This window comes from Cupressus sempervirens, chromosome 3, assembly GCF_028749045.1.
Source record: "Cupressus sempervirens isolate cs-2001-9-10 chromosome 3, ASM2874904v1, whole genome shotgun sequence".
NCBI lineage: Eukaryota > Viridiplantae > Streptophyta > Pinopsida > Cupressales > Cupressaceae > Cupressus > Cupressus sempervirens.
The window spans coordinates 667,755,492-667,773,962 of record NC_143120.1 but is presented as its reverse complement, the minus strand read 5'-3'; the positions used below and the strand labels follow the sequence as shown (position 1 = coordinate 667,773,962).

Sequence of the window (18,471 nt, the reverse complement as noted above, 5' to 3'; positions counted from 1 at the left end):
CAATGATTATCTTTTTTAATAAAATAAGTTACTAACATTTTTTATGATATTGGAATGTAGGTACATCTTGAAGAGTAGCCATGCATGAAGATAAAAAGCTAAATAAAGAGTAGAACGAAGAAAAATCTATTCTATTTTTGACACTATGATTTTTTATAGTTGTGTATTGATTTAATAATTATGAAACACTTGAGATATTATAAATGTAAAACTATTGATTTAATGTAAGAAACAAAGATGATTTTACTTAATGCAATTTATGTGAAGGGACCTAAAAAATGACGATTTTAATACATATTAACACCAAACTTGCACTACGGACAATACAAAAAAATTGAGAGAGGTAAAAAATAAAGTTTTTACTTAATACTAACCCTAGTGATGCCCTTGTTTTGGTCGCAGAGAGTTTCCATCATTCATAGCCACCCCATACCAAAGAGTCTCCAAGGTGCTCTAAGTGTGTTTTGAGGTCGATCTTCTAAGGATCATAACTCAGAGCTCATGGAGGCCATAGATGAAGTGTTGAATGTGACAAGATGGTCATTTCAAGGCCCATAATAACCTATCTCATTTTTGAGAGATCACATTCTATTTGGATTTGGCACAATGATCTTGCTCGATGTCAAAACTCGCAACGTGCCTCAGTTCATAGGTGCATCATAGCATAACTTTGAAACCGCCGATCTAGGGATCAAATCATCAACACCATTAGCTCTGGATGGGTGGGTGATTTCTAGTAACACCCCTATTCCAACCATGGAGAGCCTCCATTGTTTGTGACCACCCTGTACCAAAGAGTTTCCAAGGTGCTCTAAGTGTGTTTCGAGGTCAATCTTCCAAGGGTCATAACTCAAAGCTCATGTGAGTAGTCATGAAATGTCAAATGCTATAGGAAAATCAATTTGAGGTCTATAATAACCTATCTCATTTTTGATAGATCACATTTCATTTGTATTCAACACAGTAATCTCGCTTGATGCTAAAACAAGTAGTGTGCCTCAGTTCATAGGTGCATCACAACATAAATTTGAACCCACTAATCTTGGCATCAAATCATCAGTGCCATTAGCTATAGATGGGCAGGTGAACCCTAGTGACACCCTTGTTCCTACTATGGAGATCATCCATCGTTTGCGACCACCCTGTACCGAAAAGTCTCCAAAGTGCTCTAAGTGTGTTTTGAGGTCAATCTTCTGAGGGTCATAACTTAGAGCTTGTGGGGGATATCAATGAAATTTCAAATGCTACAAGAGAGTCATGCCAAGGCCTAAAATAACCTATCTTATTTTTGAGAGATCACATTCCATTTGGATTTGGCACATTGATCTCGCTCAATGCCAAAACTAGAAGTCTGCCTTAGTTCATAGGTGCATCACAATGTAACTTTGAAACTATTGATCTTGGCATTGAATCATCAATGCCATTAGCCCTAGATGGGTAGTTGAACCCTAGAGACACTCTTTTTCTAGCCACAAAGAGCATCTATCATTCGCGGCCACCCTGTACTGAAGAGTCTCCAAGGTGCTCTAATTGCATTTCAAGGTCGATCTTCCAAGGGTTGTAACTTAGAGCTCGTGAGGGATATCGATGAAATGTTGAATGCAGTAGTACTTTTATGCTGAGGCCTAAAATAACCTATCTCATTTTCAAGAGATCACATTCTATTTGGATTTGACACAACGATCTCGCTCGATGCTAAAACTCGTATTGTGTCTCAGTTCATAGGTGCATCACAACGTAACTTTGAAACCACTAATCTTGGCATCAAATTGTCAATGTCATTAGCTTTGGATGGGCAAGTAAACCCTAGTGACACCCTGTTCTATCTTTGGAGAGCCTCCATCATTTACGGCCACCCCTTACCAAAGAGTTTCCAAGGTGCTCTAACTGTGTTTCAAGGTCGATCTTCCAAGGGTCATAACTCAAAGCTCATGGGGGCTATCAATGAAATGTCAAATGATATAGGATGGTGATGTATAGGCCTACAATAACCTATCTCATTTTTGAGAGATCACATTCTATTTGGATTTGGGACAATGATATTGCTTGATGCCAAAACTCGTAGTGTGCCTTAGTTCATAGGTGCATCACAACGTAACTTTGAAACCACTAATATTGGCATCAAATCATCAACACCATTAGCTCTATATGGTTGGGTGAACCATAGTGACACCCTTTTTCTAGCCACAAAGAGCATCCATCATTTGCAGCCACCCTATACTGAAGAGTCTTTATGGTGCTCCAAGTGCATTTCGAGGTTGATCTTTCGAGGGTCATAACTCAGAGCTAGTGGGGGCTATTGATGAAATATCAAATGATAAATAATGGTCATGGTGAGGCCTACAATAACCTATCTCATTTTTGAGAGATCACATTTCATTTGGATTTGGCACAACGATCTTGCTCAATGCCAAAACTCGCAGTGTGCCTCAATTGATAGGTGCATCAAAGTGTAACTTTGAAACTGCTAATCTTGGCTTCAAATTGTGAGTGTCATTAGCTTTGGATGGGTGGTTGAACCCTAGTGACACCCTTTTTCTATCCACAAAGAGCCTCCATTATTCGTGGCCACCCCATACCCAAGACTCTCCAAGGTGCTCTAAGTGCATTCCAAGGTCGATCTTTTGAGGGTCATGAATCAAATCTCATGGAGGATATCAATGAAATGAAAAATGCTAAAATATGATCATATTGAGGCCTACACTAACCTATCTCATTTTTGATAGATCACATTTTGTTTGGATTCAGGACAACAATCTCGCTCGATGCCAAAACTAGCACAGTGCCTCAGTTCTTAGGTGCATCATAGCATAACTTTGAAATCGATGATCTTGGCATCGAATCATCAATACCATTAGCTTTGGATAGGTGGGTGAACTCTAGTGACACTCTTGTTCCAGTTGTGGAGAGCCTCCATCATTCGTGGCCACCCTATACTGAAGAGTCTCCAAGGTGCTCTAAGTGCATTTCGAGGTCAATCTTTCAAGGGTTGTAACTCGAAGCTCATGGGGGCTATCAATGAAATTTTGAATGCTATAGAATTGTAACATCAAGGCCTCCAATAACCTATCTCATTTTCAAGTTTCTCTAATCATGTTTGGGCAGGTGAACCATAGTGACATCTTAAGGGATTGCAGAGATCATTTCAAATTAAACATATATGATAGAATTTCAAATTAAACACTGCATCAAAATTTGATAATAATGGTTGATAAAATGTTATTCAAAAATTATTACATTTCAATTGAATATGACAAACACGATCAAAATGAATGATATTCAATAAACACAATTCATGATAAATTGAACAATACTATACTAAATTAATATGTATATCATTGTGCACATAAATGACAAAAATATATATATAAATACATGCATCCATAGAAAAATTACACAAATATATATCAAAGTTCATGTATCCATAGAAAAATTATGCAAATATATATATCAAAATACATAGATCCATAAACAAAATGTGGCTGATCATGCCATCAGAATGTGTATAATATCAATGTTTCTATATACAATGTGGCATATGCCATCTCAAAATGTCTCATGACAAATCCTATGACAACTATACTATCCTATGCTACTATTGGATGATCAAAATGTAGCCTCTTCACTATAGTAGGTGGATTGGATGTCTCCTACATAAACAGAAAAGGAAAACCCAAAGTTAGACTACTATATTTATATGATTCCATGTATCTAACATTGAATTACTCAAATGCATATTGATCTTTTTTTTAATGAGGATTTATAGTATTAAACTTTCATCATAAATACCTCTCTTTTTGACCTCTTGCATTGGTCAAGAGTCCTCTCATATGTCCTCGAAAATGCTTGAACCTCATTGATTATGGACTGTGTATGTTCAAGTATGTTTGTTAGATGAATCTACAACTTAAACTATAACATTATAATTTATAGAATGCTAAATTTATAACATATAATCAAGAATTCAAAATACAACTTACCTCTATCAACTCCTCCTCTGTATATAATGGTTGTGTTAGCAAAGATACAAAACTCTGGCATCCAACCTCCTGTGCACTAGGTATTTCCTACAAGATACAAAATACTAGTTGTTAATATGACAGAAATCAGTTTTGAATTTATTTATGAAAATAAGGAAAATAAAAAATAAATGATACTTATACATATGATGGGGCTCTCACTGCGAATGGAAACACCAGAGGGTTTGTGATGTAGAATCTACCTAGACTCATCACCAATAGCCATGCCCTATACAATAAAGAATGTAATTAAATTTCATTACCATAAAATTTTTACAAGAATGCATAAATATTTAATCACTTTAAAAGCATCTAATTACCTTTCCCTTGTCAATGGGTTGTGCCTCATCCCCCACACTTTTCTCCCCACTAACAAGTGATACCTATAAGAGAAAAGAAAGATTAGAAAACATATATGTTCCAATATCAAATAAAAAAAACAATGAGAACACAACATAATGTACTATAGATGTCTCAAGGCCAAATGAAATAGCAAAGAGCATGACATTATCAACCTGCCTAAGCTCCTCCTTAGTCATCAACTAAACATGAATAAAGATCACATACATGCATAAGTCAGTATGGGTTAAAAATTAAAATTACTCTAAAGATTAACTTTAAATCACATATGTTGTAACAAAAAAATGTATGCATGTACTGACACAAAAGGATTCCATGCCTTTGTATGCCCCTCCTCTTTCATGGTAGGGTGAGTAGCCTTTGTACGTGCATCTAATGTATCCTTCTCAAATACAAACTAATACTTAGAAAGATCACCAATGGGACATACTTAGAAAGATCACCAATGGGACCCAGACAAATATTCTTGCATGTTATGTAAGTATGTGGCACACAAACATGTGATGAGCTGACCGACGATGAACTCGCGCTAGCATCATCAACACAAGGAGACAACACTAACGTAGCCTAGGATATCAATAGGGTAAAAGCACAAACCTGTGTCACCTTTTATAAAGAAACGTGATATCATAATGTGACAGTTCAACATTAATGACAAAAAAAATGGTATTTCTGTTTAGAATTTGAAGATGATGTAAACTGATGAAATGTGTAGAATTGGATGACTTTTATGGCTATAATTTTTATTATTTTTTTGAGTAATAATTTATTCATTTTATTTTATTTTGAAGTCCCTTTTTAAACTATTAAAAACATAGGGTGTAGTTCCCATCAAAAAAGTATATGAAAATCATCTTTTTTTGTTTTGATTTGAAAATATCTTATAGATGACTTGTATATCTAGTGCATAAAAAAAGAAATAATTATTTTTTATGTATATTTTCTTTGTTATAAGTAATCAAGCTGGACCTTATCAAAATCCAATAGTTTTTTCCTCTCGTCAAAACTTCCTTATCAAATCTGCACCTTCTTGAAAAATAATTACATATTCATGAAGAGGACTCTCTCCTCTAGAGATACATATAATTTTTTAATTTTTTTGATAGGATTTACTATTTTTCCCTTTTTTTGAGGGAGAATCTTCTAAAATGTTGAAATATCGACTTATAATATTTTAAAATCATAACATATTATAACTAATCAAAACACTCAAAAATTTATATAATGATGATATTGAACATGAGATCTACAAAAGGGTATTTTTAGTTTTTGAAAAAATTGAGTTTTGAGAGTGAAATGAGATTTGACCAAAATAGGTTTTTGATATCAAATGGTGACATAGATCTATGCTTTTACCTAATAGGCTACTCAATCTATGCATGGCTCTCATAGTTTGAGAGAGGGGGGAAGACATCAGCAGGGGGGACAAAAGTGCCAACTTTCTTCCACTAGGAAAAGGGTCTATTTTGAGGAGCTCCTCCTACACCCATGTTGGGCCTCATGCTCCAATAGTTCACCTCGAGGTGCAACACAAATTTGGCATACAATTTTTTAATGAAATAGAATGGCACCTCTAAATTGCTATGTGGAGAGATGTCAAAAGCCAGCCACTAATGATCCAAAAAGTTCAACGCATAGCCTCATTTGTCACTAGTACATTAGGCCCCCATTTTCAACCATAATTTTTTACCAAAGGCCTATTTGGGTTAAATTTATTTTTTTAAAAAAAATGGGCCCGCTATCATTGACATTTTGACCATGGTTAAATTGATAGTCAAAATTTTGACCTTCTGAACATATGATGTGATAATAAAAAAGGGCAAGGTAGTGTTCATTTTGTTTTCACACATGCAATTTTAGTGGGTGGGAGTTTGGGGCAGGGTCAATAGGAGAGGAGAAAGGAGGTAAGAATCAACCACCCTATCGTTTATGGCCACCAAGATCATCTATTTGGAATGCATTTGTTTTGCTTTTGGGGCTTTGAAACCACTATCTATGTATGGTGCCTGTCGATAAAATCTTTTAGTATCTTATACCATGTCATTAGAGTCGCCTCTTCTTTGGAGAAAGCCTTTGAAGTTAACATCACCATTTTCAAGAGCAACACTAGATCTTTGGTATGTTGTCTTCTTCTTTCTCTATAAACATTGTTTTATTAGGGAAGCACTAGCTTTATCTCTAAATTAGCATAATGCTATCTATTGTCTTAGGTTGCAGCTTTTTGTGAACAAAAGGCCCTGGTGGATCAAAAAAATCCATGGAAAAATCTTCCATAGGTATTATTAACACATATTGGTATTTTATTAGCCTTGTTTACTTTCTATGTAATGTCACTGATCAGTACAAGAAAACAATACATTTTGGGGGGTCTTCATTTTCGGTTTGCAATTGGGATTTCTCATTGAAAAATAGGCTTTAATTTCAACCAAAAAAGAGATAATGTCAAAAGCTTTAATTAGACTAAATTGGGAATCATCTATTAATGTGACCATCTATTCAGGCATTGAATTTTATGGACCATGGTGCCTATTTTGAAGATTGTAGGCTCATTTGAACATAAAAGTTTCCACAATATCTCAATGAATATTCATTGAGTAGGGTAGGAAAAGGAGATATTCATTGAGTATATTCATTAAGATGTCTCAATGAATATCTCCTTTTTTGAAGGCTTTGATTGATTGTCTCTGTAGGTTTTTTGAACCCAAATTTTTTTTATCAAGAAAGCCTTTGATAGGTTGCCTTCCTAAGTAGCCATGAACTTACAAAGTTCAATGGTATATTTTGTTACATATTTCTATAAATCTTCTTCAATACCTGGAGTTTTAAACTTTCTTCCACCTAGTGCTTTGATCTTGTAATCTCCTTAATATGCTTTCCCACCCACTCTCTATTCTTCCCTTTTGATCATTTCTAATAAAAATTCAAGAGATTTAATAAATAGGTGGATTTCTAATGTTTAAGAGACACGTAGAACATTCGAACTATCTCTTTTTTTTTGAAGCTAACGTGACCATCAAATTCTTTTCTTAATCATCTCAATGAAGAAACATGCTTCAGATTTTGTTCTTTCTATTTTGTTTTCCAGTCAACTTTTCCCATAGTGCCACTGTAATGAGGCCTAAAATAACCTTGAATATTAGAAGCTACTTGCATTAACTCTGCAACACTAAGTTGAAAACTTAAAATTCTGCTTGTGATCTTTTGATGGGGTATCATATTATTCCCTTTCACTTTAAGTAAACCTTTAAATGCATGATTTACATTTCTTACCCAAATTTTGGTCTGAGGCGGAGTCCTTGCAATATCAAACCTACACCTTTAGCTTGATCTTTACATGTATGTACAAATTTGAAAAGTATTTGGTAATGAAAATGTTTTAGATGTGTTGACAAGCTCCAAATCTATTTGGACAAGGTGAAAAAGTCCCTAGGAAATTTATGTATCCCATGCTTAGGTCTAGCCTTTTGATACATACCCAATTTACAAGTCAAGAATAACAATCAAGGAGTGATGTACAAATGTGACTTTCTTATCTTACTCTTCCTTGGATTTGAGTGATTATTAATCCTTGACAATAGGTACCTCACATAAGAAGCTCCTGATAATAGTTTGCACTATAATCAATTTGCAAGTATTAAGGTTTGAGTACTAGCCCCACTATCTAGAACATTTGGACCTTTTAATTACTTTCCTCCCACTAAATGTTCTAGGAAGACCTATCAAAGCTAGATAGGCTCAGGTTTGGTCTTTCCAAGTTATTATAGCTATTCCTTTTCTTTGCATGGGGTGTCTTCACAATCTAGTCTAGTGAACCAATAGGGAATGTGAGCTATGGTGAGACTAGTCCCCCATTGGTGAAATCAACCATCGGTAAGATTTCTCACCTCTTATATCTAGGAGAGATTTGTACCTGAGACCATGGGGAACTACCCATAACCTTAAGCCAACTCATCAACCCATGCAGGCTCAGCACAACAAACTATTATCCATATGTAATTGACTATTACTATGTGACATTGCAAGATGCTACTTTCACTAAGGGACTCAAGTACCCTGTGAGAATGGTGGACTTTGGTAGAAGGTTGTGCCATAGAAAAAAATGGATAATTTAAACCTCAATAATCTATTTAATAACTATTTTGAGAAAAAATCATGATGATATGTTTGGTTAGGATACCAAACCACCTAGAAAAGTAAGGAATTGATACATATTTTTATTGACCTAAAATTATAAAGAAGGAAGTTGAGAAAAAATAGGGACTAAATGGGATAGAAGAGAAATATAATTTTCTTATATTAGGAAAAATTAATGTAAGATGTTTAGCAAAGATTCTAGGATATAATATGTATTGTAGTTCAAGATACATATCAATGATAGCAGGAGTCATATAAACTACATATAAGACAGTTATAGAAAAAGGAAAATTTTGATGTGTGCAAGATCATAAGGCAACAACTACTTCAAAATTTGAGGATAATCAAACATGAAAAGATCCAACCATTTAGATTTGGATAACTGATTATGTATATATACTTTCATATCTTGCATAAATTCCCTAATATGTCAAATTCATCTTGGGTGTCTAATAAATGCACTATGGAACTTATCATTGATTAGTACAACATGTAGAATAAGGCTATGATTATAGAAGGTAACTTGGAACGATTAAAGGCTTTTAGATTAATATGAAATAAATATATAGAATTTCAAGGGAAATTATAGAGAAGTATGTAGAGAAAATTTTCCGTATTGTGGAAATAGATCAATTATACCTACATGAAAGTAGTTGACCCATGGAATATTTTCATATATCTTATGGGTTATGAAGTGACACAAGAGATGCTAGAAGGGTATTGTAAGGTGATGCTAGAGTTACCTAGGGACACTAATTGTTAGAGATGAGTTACCTACCAAGAGAAGTATAGTATGGTGAGAGAATAATTATATAGTTCTACTAGGAAAAGGAAAGTGGAAAACCTAGTAGAAAAAATAGCCATAGAAGGAGATGCAAGAAAAGAAGAGTTGAAAGAAGTTACGAAAATGGCACAGTATAACTATTCCATTGTAAATTTTGTTGCTGCATTTCTGGGCATGAAAATAGGAACATATCAATGGAATCTCTGAGCTTATTACCTCAGAGATCCAAAATCCCCAATCCTCTAAGGCCACTAAAAATTGTAGGCAAGGTCCTTGTCCAAAAATTTGACCTTTTGTAAGGTTTTTTGAGAATTTTTTTTTAAAATTTTGAGCTATGATTTTTCAATTTTATTGTCAACAAAAAAAATTTCATTATAATGTTAAAAGAAATCTACTCAAATCTATAGAGATTCTTTCATGGTTTCAAATTCTCTCATTTATTTACTTTGAGCTATGATTGTTCAATTCTATTATTAACAAAAACTTTTTAATCATAATGCCTAAGAAAATCTACTCAAATCTATTGTTCTTTCATAGTTTTAGATTCTCTCTTTTATTTACTTTGAATTATGATTGTTCAATGCTATCATCAACCCAATAAAAACATTTTCATCATAATGTTCAAGCAAATCAGCTCAAATCTATAGAGGCTCCTTCCTAGTTTTACATTCTATATCTTATTTACTTTGATCTATGATTGTTCAATGAGTTGTTTTCAACAAAAACAATTTCATCATAGTGTTCAAGGAAATCTATTTAGACATCCTACCATAAATAAATCATACAGGTAATCCTTGATCATGTCCATTTCAATAAAGTGTTGCATTAGAGTCAAAATATTGGTCACCTCTATAAAACATGAACAGATTGCACCAAATGCATGCTATTTTTTGGTTGCCCTTAACCCTAACAAAATATCAGCAAATAGAAGCATATGTTAGCTTTAAAATTAATTCAAAACAAAATCTTGTCTAAGGACATTCAAAACCCAAACTACCCTTTTTTGCTAAAAAGATATTTAAATGTAGTCATTGAGAGTATTAATTTATCTAGGAGAATCAACTTTATAAGAATCTAAACTAACTCAAATAGTTAAATAAATACCACTTAAATCTTAGCAACTTAAAATCATTTATATGAAAGTACGGAAGTAAAAGAGAGCCAACCTGTGTAGGGTTAATCAACAAGATTCTTGAGATAGGTATAAAGCATCAACCAAAGTCACATTTTTCAACATCAAGAAAACGTGTTCCTTAGTTTCACAATATTTAGAGTTGCTATAATTTATTTATTTTACTTGTCAGATAATTAATTTTAGCATGAATTCATCTTATTCACCCCCAATCCTTACATTTAAGAATAGGCAAAAACTCGAGCATCTCTAGAATATACTCTTATCTCCTTGTTTTGTAATTGATAAAGTATTCCAAATGTCTTTAATTGGAAAACATTTTAAGTGGGTTTAACTCTTCCCCAATGCATTTTAAAAACACCATTCCCAATCATTGAGATGCACTCCTAAGCAATTGTATGGTAATTCTATGTACTAACATGCATATCAAATAAATATTGGACATGACATTTGGTTGAACTATAAGGAAATTGGATAGATATTTCATGTGTAGAATAAATAACCAATTCTACAAGACTATTGGGAGCTCTACCTCTCCTCCTCTCAATTTCAAATTGAAATAGCTATTTAAGTTAGCTCTGTGTATCAGACAATATTTGTATTCTTACAAGAGATAATTTTAGACAAGGGTTTTGTGGATGACATTGTCAGTGAAGTGTTCATCTATGCTCTTGAAAATTTCCATATTTCCATCACCCAAGATATCCAAACCAGAAAACTACTCATTTTCTTCAATAAACTTTCCATTATCATCTATAGGAGACAGTACTAGAAGCTTATATTTCATGCTAGTCAAAAAATCTTCTTCGTTATGGCCTAGAGTAGTATGAACTAGCCTCGTTTTAGATTCTATCATTATGTAATCTCCACCCACAACAATAGGGCATTCCTTATTTTCTAAGGGATGGATATAACTGCAATTTTCAAGATCTGAACTACAAAATGTTTCCAACACATCAAGCTGAACCCCCCACTTCAATTGTAGAGTACTAACTAAATCTACTACAACAACAATATGTTGGCTACTTTCAAAAAAAGTTTTTAACACCTTTTGTAGTAGGATCTACAGATGATTTTGTTCTTACCTAGACCACTACATAAAGAAGCTGACCATTGACTGCAACAACAATGTTTCTAGGAATTGTCCATGGGGTTGTAGCCCAGACAACCAAACCCAAACTAGGTAGAAGTCCTTTGAGAAAATCAGTAGTTGTGTCTACTATGTTAACCACCTTGAAAATAACATAAACACTTCTTGATATGTGTCCCTCTAGATACTCCAACTTAGCCTTAGCCAAAGACATGCCAGATGAGGGACTCCAATGAATCAATTTCTACCCTCTGTAAATGTGGTTCTGAAAAAACATTTGCCCAAATACTTCAATCTGTGCAGCTTCATACTTTGGAGCAAGTGTCAGATAGGGATTGTCCTACTCTCCCCATATTTTATATCTCCTAAATGATTTTCTTTTAGCATATAACTTGCTATGCATAGTTGCTGAGTTTTCTTATCATATTGGGCATATTAATGAAGAAGCATATTAGTTACTAGGATAATCAACTTAAACATATATATAATCTCATCAAATCTATTTTGATGTATTTCTGGCAATCATGGCATGCCATGACCACACTTTGTTTGTGAATTTTGTCAAAAAATTCACATGTCGTTTCTATGCTTCCATTTTTCAAACATGTCTACCATGGCAATTGTGACTATAACATCTGGCAAAAATTCTTTATGCTTTGATGTGTGTCAACATAGCTTATTCCAAAGCTCTTATTTTGGCATAGGCATCAATAATGCTGGCAAAGGTTGTGTGACTTAGCTTTATACCTACCAATTGTATTTTCTTGAATATAAACACACATGTTATATATATGTGTTTAAACATATATAAACACATAGCTTCTTGGCAATTTGAGTAGCTTTCTTTCTTAGTTTCAATGGTGTGAGCTCTTTCCTTGCCTCTTGGTCTATGGACTATAGAACTTTGAGCTCAATGGGTAGCCCATGGCAATCCCAACTAGGCACATAGTGCAACTTACACCCTTCAAGTAGCATATATCTGTTGAGAAAATCTTTCAGTATCTTGTTCAAGGCATGCCCAATATGCAAATCTCCACTGGCATAAGGGGGACCATCGTGAAGAGTAAAAAATCCCCCGTGTTCTTGTTTGTAACCCTATTTAATATCTGTTTCTCATCCCACAACTTTTGTATTTCTGGTTCACATGCTGTTGAATTGGCTTTTAGGGTGAAGCTTGTCTGAGTCAAGTCAACCGTATGCTTGTTCCTTCATACTTTCATATAACTTCTATGTTGATTTATGCTAATTGGAAATGATTTAGCATATGACTGTCCATTAATTTGACAACACTTGATATTTAACTCATTGTTTTACATATCTGCAATGCTAAGGAGAATAATAAATTGTAGTTCCTTTTTTTCTTCCATTTGCCACTGTTAATCACTAGTGCAAGTTAATCTCATATAAATCTCATATATATATATATATGTGTGTGTGTGTGTGTGTGTGTGTGTGTGTGTGTGTGTGTGTGTACACACACACACACACACACAATTGTATTTATGTATATATATATATATATATATATATATATATATATATATATATATATATATATATATATGTTTAAATGTATATTTCCATATACTATAACTATTGCACAATCTAAAAATCATCTTCACATAATCCAACATTTTTTCCACAGAGGATCATCCACTTTGAACCATAAGATCCATTGGAATATCCATTTTTGCTTGGATACATGCAAAGATAGGATGAGGATTTTTAGTGATCTCCAAAGATTAAAATAATCCACTGACCTCTACACAAGATTCTACCAAAAATTTCCAATAGAGATTTGGCAATTTGACCCAATTTTGGAATATCAAGGTGAAATCATGTTGAAGGTTGAAGGCACTATACCACAACTTTAGTGAAAGAATAACTTCCCAAAATACCAGTCTCTCTAAAATAAACATGTTATATTTCAATATTATACAACTGATAACAAAAAGACATGTAATATCCCCTCCTTCCACTTAGGAATTCAGGGTAGATAATTAGCCTATTTGTTCCCAAAGGCTAATTCAAAAAAATTAGAAGTAAATAATTTAATTTATTAGATCATCTTAAATTAAAGTTGCCAACTAGTTTTTTAAATTAATTTTTATAAAGTGACTTAAGTTAAAAGGTAGAAATAATATAGAATCATTTTGTGGGGCGAAAAGGTTTATTATTATTTCAATAAAGGCAAAATTGTAGGGTATTGAAGGAGCTCATTTTCACATCTTGGTCATTTTAATTCTCATTTCCAAAGTTAGGGCTGTGAGTTCAACTTCAAACCCTAGGACAAAATCGTACAAGTATTTGTCTTCAAAGATGACAAATTTCTTCCCAGTCAAATTAATGGTGGATTCACTCACACATTTGCATTTCAGTAGAGAAATTGCTAGCTTAGGAATCCTGGGTACGAATTTATTGAGTTATGACAGCATATAATTATTTTTGTGGTGTGTGTAAATGGTCAAAGTAGTAGAGAGTATATACGTGCAGTTAGTGCAAAGAACGGTGGAACTATGAATAATATTTTATTTTAGCCAAGGCTGCTCAGCCATACTATTTTTTAGCTCCCAAGGGAGAGTCATACATCTCAAAAAGGAGGGATGATAATTATCTTGAGGCTTAAGAGCCTTGCTAACATCCCACCCAGCCTTTATGACTTGTTTTTTTAACTAGCCACTACCTGTCAAAAAAGAATCAAACAGTACATTTTATATGGGTTTCCTACCGTGTCAAAGGTGGCTCTACAGTCAAAAGGAGCAAAGGAGATTTCCGATTGGAGAGTTAACTTTGTCCAGGTTATAAAAATATCATTCTATATACAGTAATATTCAGGGGTTATAAAAATAATCTGTTGATTACATTATGGCAATAATTTTGTCTGAATGGAGTTATCAGAAAGATGTGAAGTCAGATAGTTGAGGTTATGATGACTATTTGTAACATCTCTCAAAACAAGTTGAAACAAAACCTTAAGCAGCTGGACTGGAATGCAAACTATTTGACAAAATGTGTGTGCACTGTAACATGTGAAAATTGATATATTTTAGTTTAAAACATTTGGGCAGTATATTACAAAACCCTAAGCACAGAAAATAATACCACTATCCTTTAAAAGAAAAGACTTCCAATGTATGGAATGTAAGCATGGATATCAAATAATTCAAACCAAAATTACTTAAACTTGCAAATCAAACACAACTCAGAATATTAAGATTATCCCACAACAGATGATCCTACAACCAGGAAGCAAATCTTTTATAGGCATTCTACCAAGCTCAAATCCCTAGCCAAAGGTTCATTCACCATAAACACATCAAAGGGTCAAGAATTAACATTTAAAATAGCTACAACCATCACCGAGACCCCCTTTACCAAGAAAGCACGCTTCCAGGTTGCTAGAATGCTCACTGCAAAAATGCCATTCTTGCTAGGAGAAAAACCTAAACACTAGCCTGGAATAGGAACAATATTTATAGAACAAGGAAACCCGTGACTAACCAAGAAGCCCCGGCAGCCACAAAAAAGATGGTGTGAGGGTTTAAGTGAAAAGCAGAACCAAGAAATTTTACAAAGAACTGGAGCCATCACATCACCAATATTTACTTATCATGTATTTAATACATCTACAATGATAACTGCTGTATTTTATACAAACACATATTAAAATAAGGAATGCAGAAGAAACCAGAGAATGACAACTTTAAACAAAACCAAACTTCAATACAATTTGAAATAGATGCCACTGACCTTCGTTTGGGACCATCATCATATATATAGATGTGCGTCGCAATATCCACATCAACCTGGAAATACGGATAAGGTAGAGGAGAAAAGATTTAACATTAATTAAAAAATAAAAGACAACCATCTCAAGTTTCAAGAAATGAATACCAGATCACATATCAATATTACATCTCATAATAATGTTATATCTTAACTTTCAAAACAGAGATGTCATGGCCCAAACGGTTGGAAGCTAAAAGTTGTGTTTTCAGAAGCATTAAACATTTGTGAATATGAAATTATATGCAACTTTTGTTAGTTCAGATGCAAACCTACCTGAGCAATATGTGTTTGATGGTATAACTCTATATTATGTAAATAACCAGCTGGTTTCGCTACCTTCAAACTTCCTCTAAAATCCATTTTCTGAAGGTCAGCATTGTAGTGTCTTTATTTTTTTCCCATAATAGAAGATTATCACGTGATTATCTTTATGCTGTTGGACTTTTGCTGATAACAAATATAAGAATTATTATGGGCAGGGATTTGAAGTTGCATGTTTAGCTTTATTATGCACTTCATAAGTTGGAATTGCATTCAAGTTAATGCACATGAGCACATTAATGAGTTTTTGAGCTTCATAGTATTCCTCTGTATATCTGTATCAAATTCAGTAATGACTTACACTATTTGGGTGATGATTACTCAAAGAAAGTTATGGTAGCAGCATAAAGAAAAATCAGCACTAAATTTTATACCTATGATGTAAATTGCAAGTGATTCACAATGGTAAAAGTTAGACAAACAAATTTCAGTAATGTCAAAAGTCAAATCTAAAAAGGTGAATTAGTAAATGGATTTTATATTAAAAAAACCGAAACTGGCTTCACACTGATGGAATGACAAGGTAAAAATGCTTTATATTGAATTAAGTGATGTGATAATCACATAGACTGAGTTATAGTAGATAAATTTAATTGAAAAAAAATGGAGATTTAATTCTTATTAAAAACTTGGATTCCTTTGGAAATATGAGCTTCACAAATCCGAAATTAAAGTAGAAAAAGCAGGGCATGATTTCGGTAATGGGAACTAGTCAAATAGAAGTCTAATCAGAAGCACTATTCTCAACAATAATGTGCAGAACAATATGTCCAGTCCCCATTCGATTTGTGAGCACTTGCACAATTTCTGAGTTTCTTCATATGCAGCTTGGTGTATAGTGGGGAGAACTTCACACTTCCTGGAGTGCTCTGGGTTGGTTAGCAGTGATTTTGGTTCCTCGCAATGAGCCAGTTAACAATATGGATCAATATGACACTTTGAGAGTAAGAATTCTAGAAACTGTCGTTCAACATAAGATTGTATGGTGATGCTTGATATTGATTGAATGTGAAGATTTGATGCTCTGTTCGATTGTTTTTTTTGTTATTGTTAAAAAGGTTCACATTGATAACATTAAAACAGCCATGTAAAAGATTATGCCATTTATGGCCAATGAGAGTTGTAAGTTATCCCCATCCACTCATATTAGTTCTTTTGTCAAAAGTGACAAAGGATGCCCAACACTCCTTATGAATTGCAAATGTGTTACCTACAATGGTTGTTTGCTAATTTGATGAAAATGTGAAACCATAATTGATTAGAGGGGCACGAGGAAGAGATTCACAGTACAAATACTTTGAGGTAGAGCTTATATACAAGCAAGATGAACATTCAAAACTCTCTTGGCTAGTAGAAAATGTTGCATCTCTAGGAGCATATGGCACGAAATCTCCAAATATTCAATATTGATTCCCAAAAGAAGAATCGAACAAGGGGGCTCCAAGATGATCAAGAAGATAGTGGCACAATAAATGTTGATGACCTCATTTGGAAGGTCTAAATTGAGAAGAAACTGGAAGGCATAGGAGGGAGGCTCCACTTCCACAAATTTATAAATAGTCAGATTTTAGGCAACAACAATATCAGATTTCTTATATTTTCTTGTAGATAGGGATCATACCATTAAGTTTGAAAACAAGAGTCTTTGATGTATTGGAAAGAAAAGAGAAGTTGGTGAACTCACCCTTGAGCTTAAATCAACAAAAAGCTTTCTTTACAATGTGCATAAACAATCCTACAAACAAAAAATCAACTTGATGTTGCAGAGCAATTCAAGAAGCATGAGAACGAAGAAAGGGCAAAGGAAATCAGCAAAGTAATTGAAGAGCTCGATTAGTAAATCAGAAAAGTAATTGGCGAACTTAACTAACTATTGATTAGTATTTTTGTACCCATTTTGTGTATCAGGAACTACTTCAAATTTTGCATGCATTGCATATGGTGATAAATGCACATCTTTCTGAGGCTATATTGTGATGGCATTATTATGCTCAGTTACTTATGTTCTGTAAATGATATCTTTGTTTTCTAAAAATCCTCATCCTATCTTTGCATGTATCTAAGCAAAAATGGATATTCCAATGGATCTTATGGTTCAAAGTGGATGATCCTCTATGGAAAAAATGTTGGATTATGTGAAGATGATTTTTAGATTGTGCAATAGTTATAGTATATGGAATAATATAATATAAAGTCTTGATTAGTATTGTGTATTAATGAATTTTATATCATATTAATGAATGTTATGTGATTGTATTGATTGAATGTTATAGTTCATAAATGGATGAATGAAATGAACGAAGTATGTAATTAGATGTTAATAGGGAATTTAGATTGATGTAGGGGGAGGGGAGTGAGGCTAGATGAGCTTCCACCTTCACGTGGTTGGCCTTGTTAAGTAGAAAATATTAAAGTATTCTCAAAACAAAGTGAAGCTCAAACTAACATACCTTATTTCCTTTATTATTAGTGTTTTTTTAGTTGTTCTCTTAATTTTGTATGAAATAGAAATTATCATCTTCATCTTCAATTGGCTTTGAGGGTGAAGCTTGTTTGAGGTAAGTCAACTGTATGCTAAACTTGACACATCTTTTTGTTCCAATAAGTTATTGTTTCCTACTTGGTTTCTATCTAAAATTTGCTAAATCTTTAGGCTCTCATGCATATGTATAAAGGACATTGTGAACAAGGATGATTTGGATAAGTACTATTTCTTATTCATAATGGACAATTGAAAGGTTTATGAAAGTGGAATGATGCTTTTCTCTCTAGTTTGGAGCATGGTAAATAACTAACGTCATTCAATTCACATTGTAGGGCATATAGTAGTCGAAAGGAAGAC

General features: G+C 33.6%; 1 pseudogene; it reads right to left on the bottom strand.

Annotated features, from left to right (window-relative positions):
• Nucleotides 1-11,048: 11,048 nt before the first annotated feature.
• Nucleotides 11,049-15,668, bottom strand: LOC149568478 (isoleucine--tRNA ligase, chloroplastic/mitochondrial-like; annotated as a pseudogene).
• Between the last annotated feature and the right edge of the window lie 2,803 nt (nt 15,669-18,471).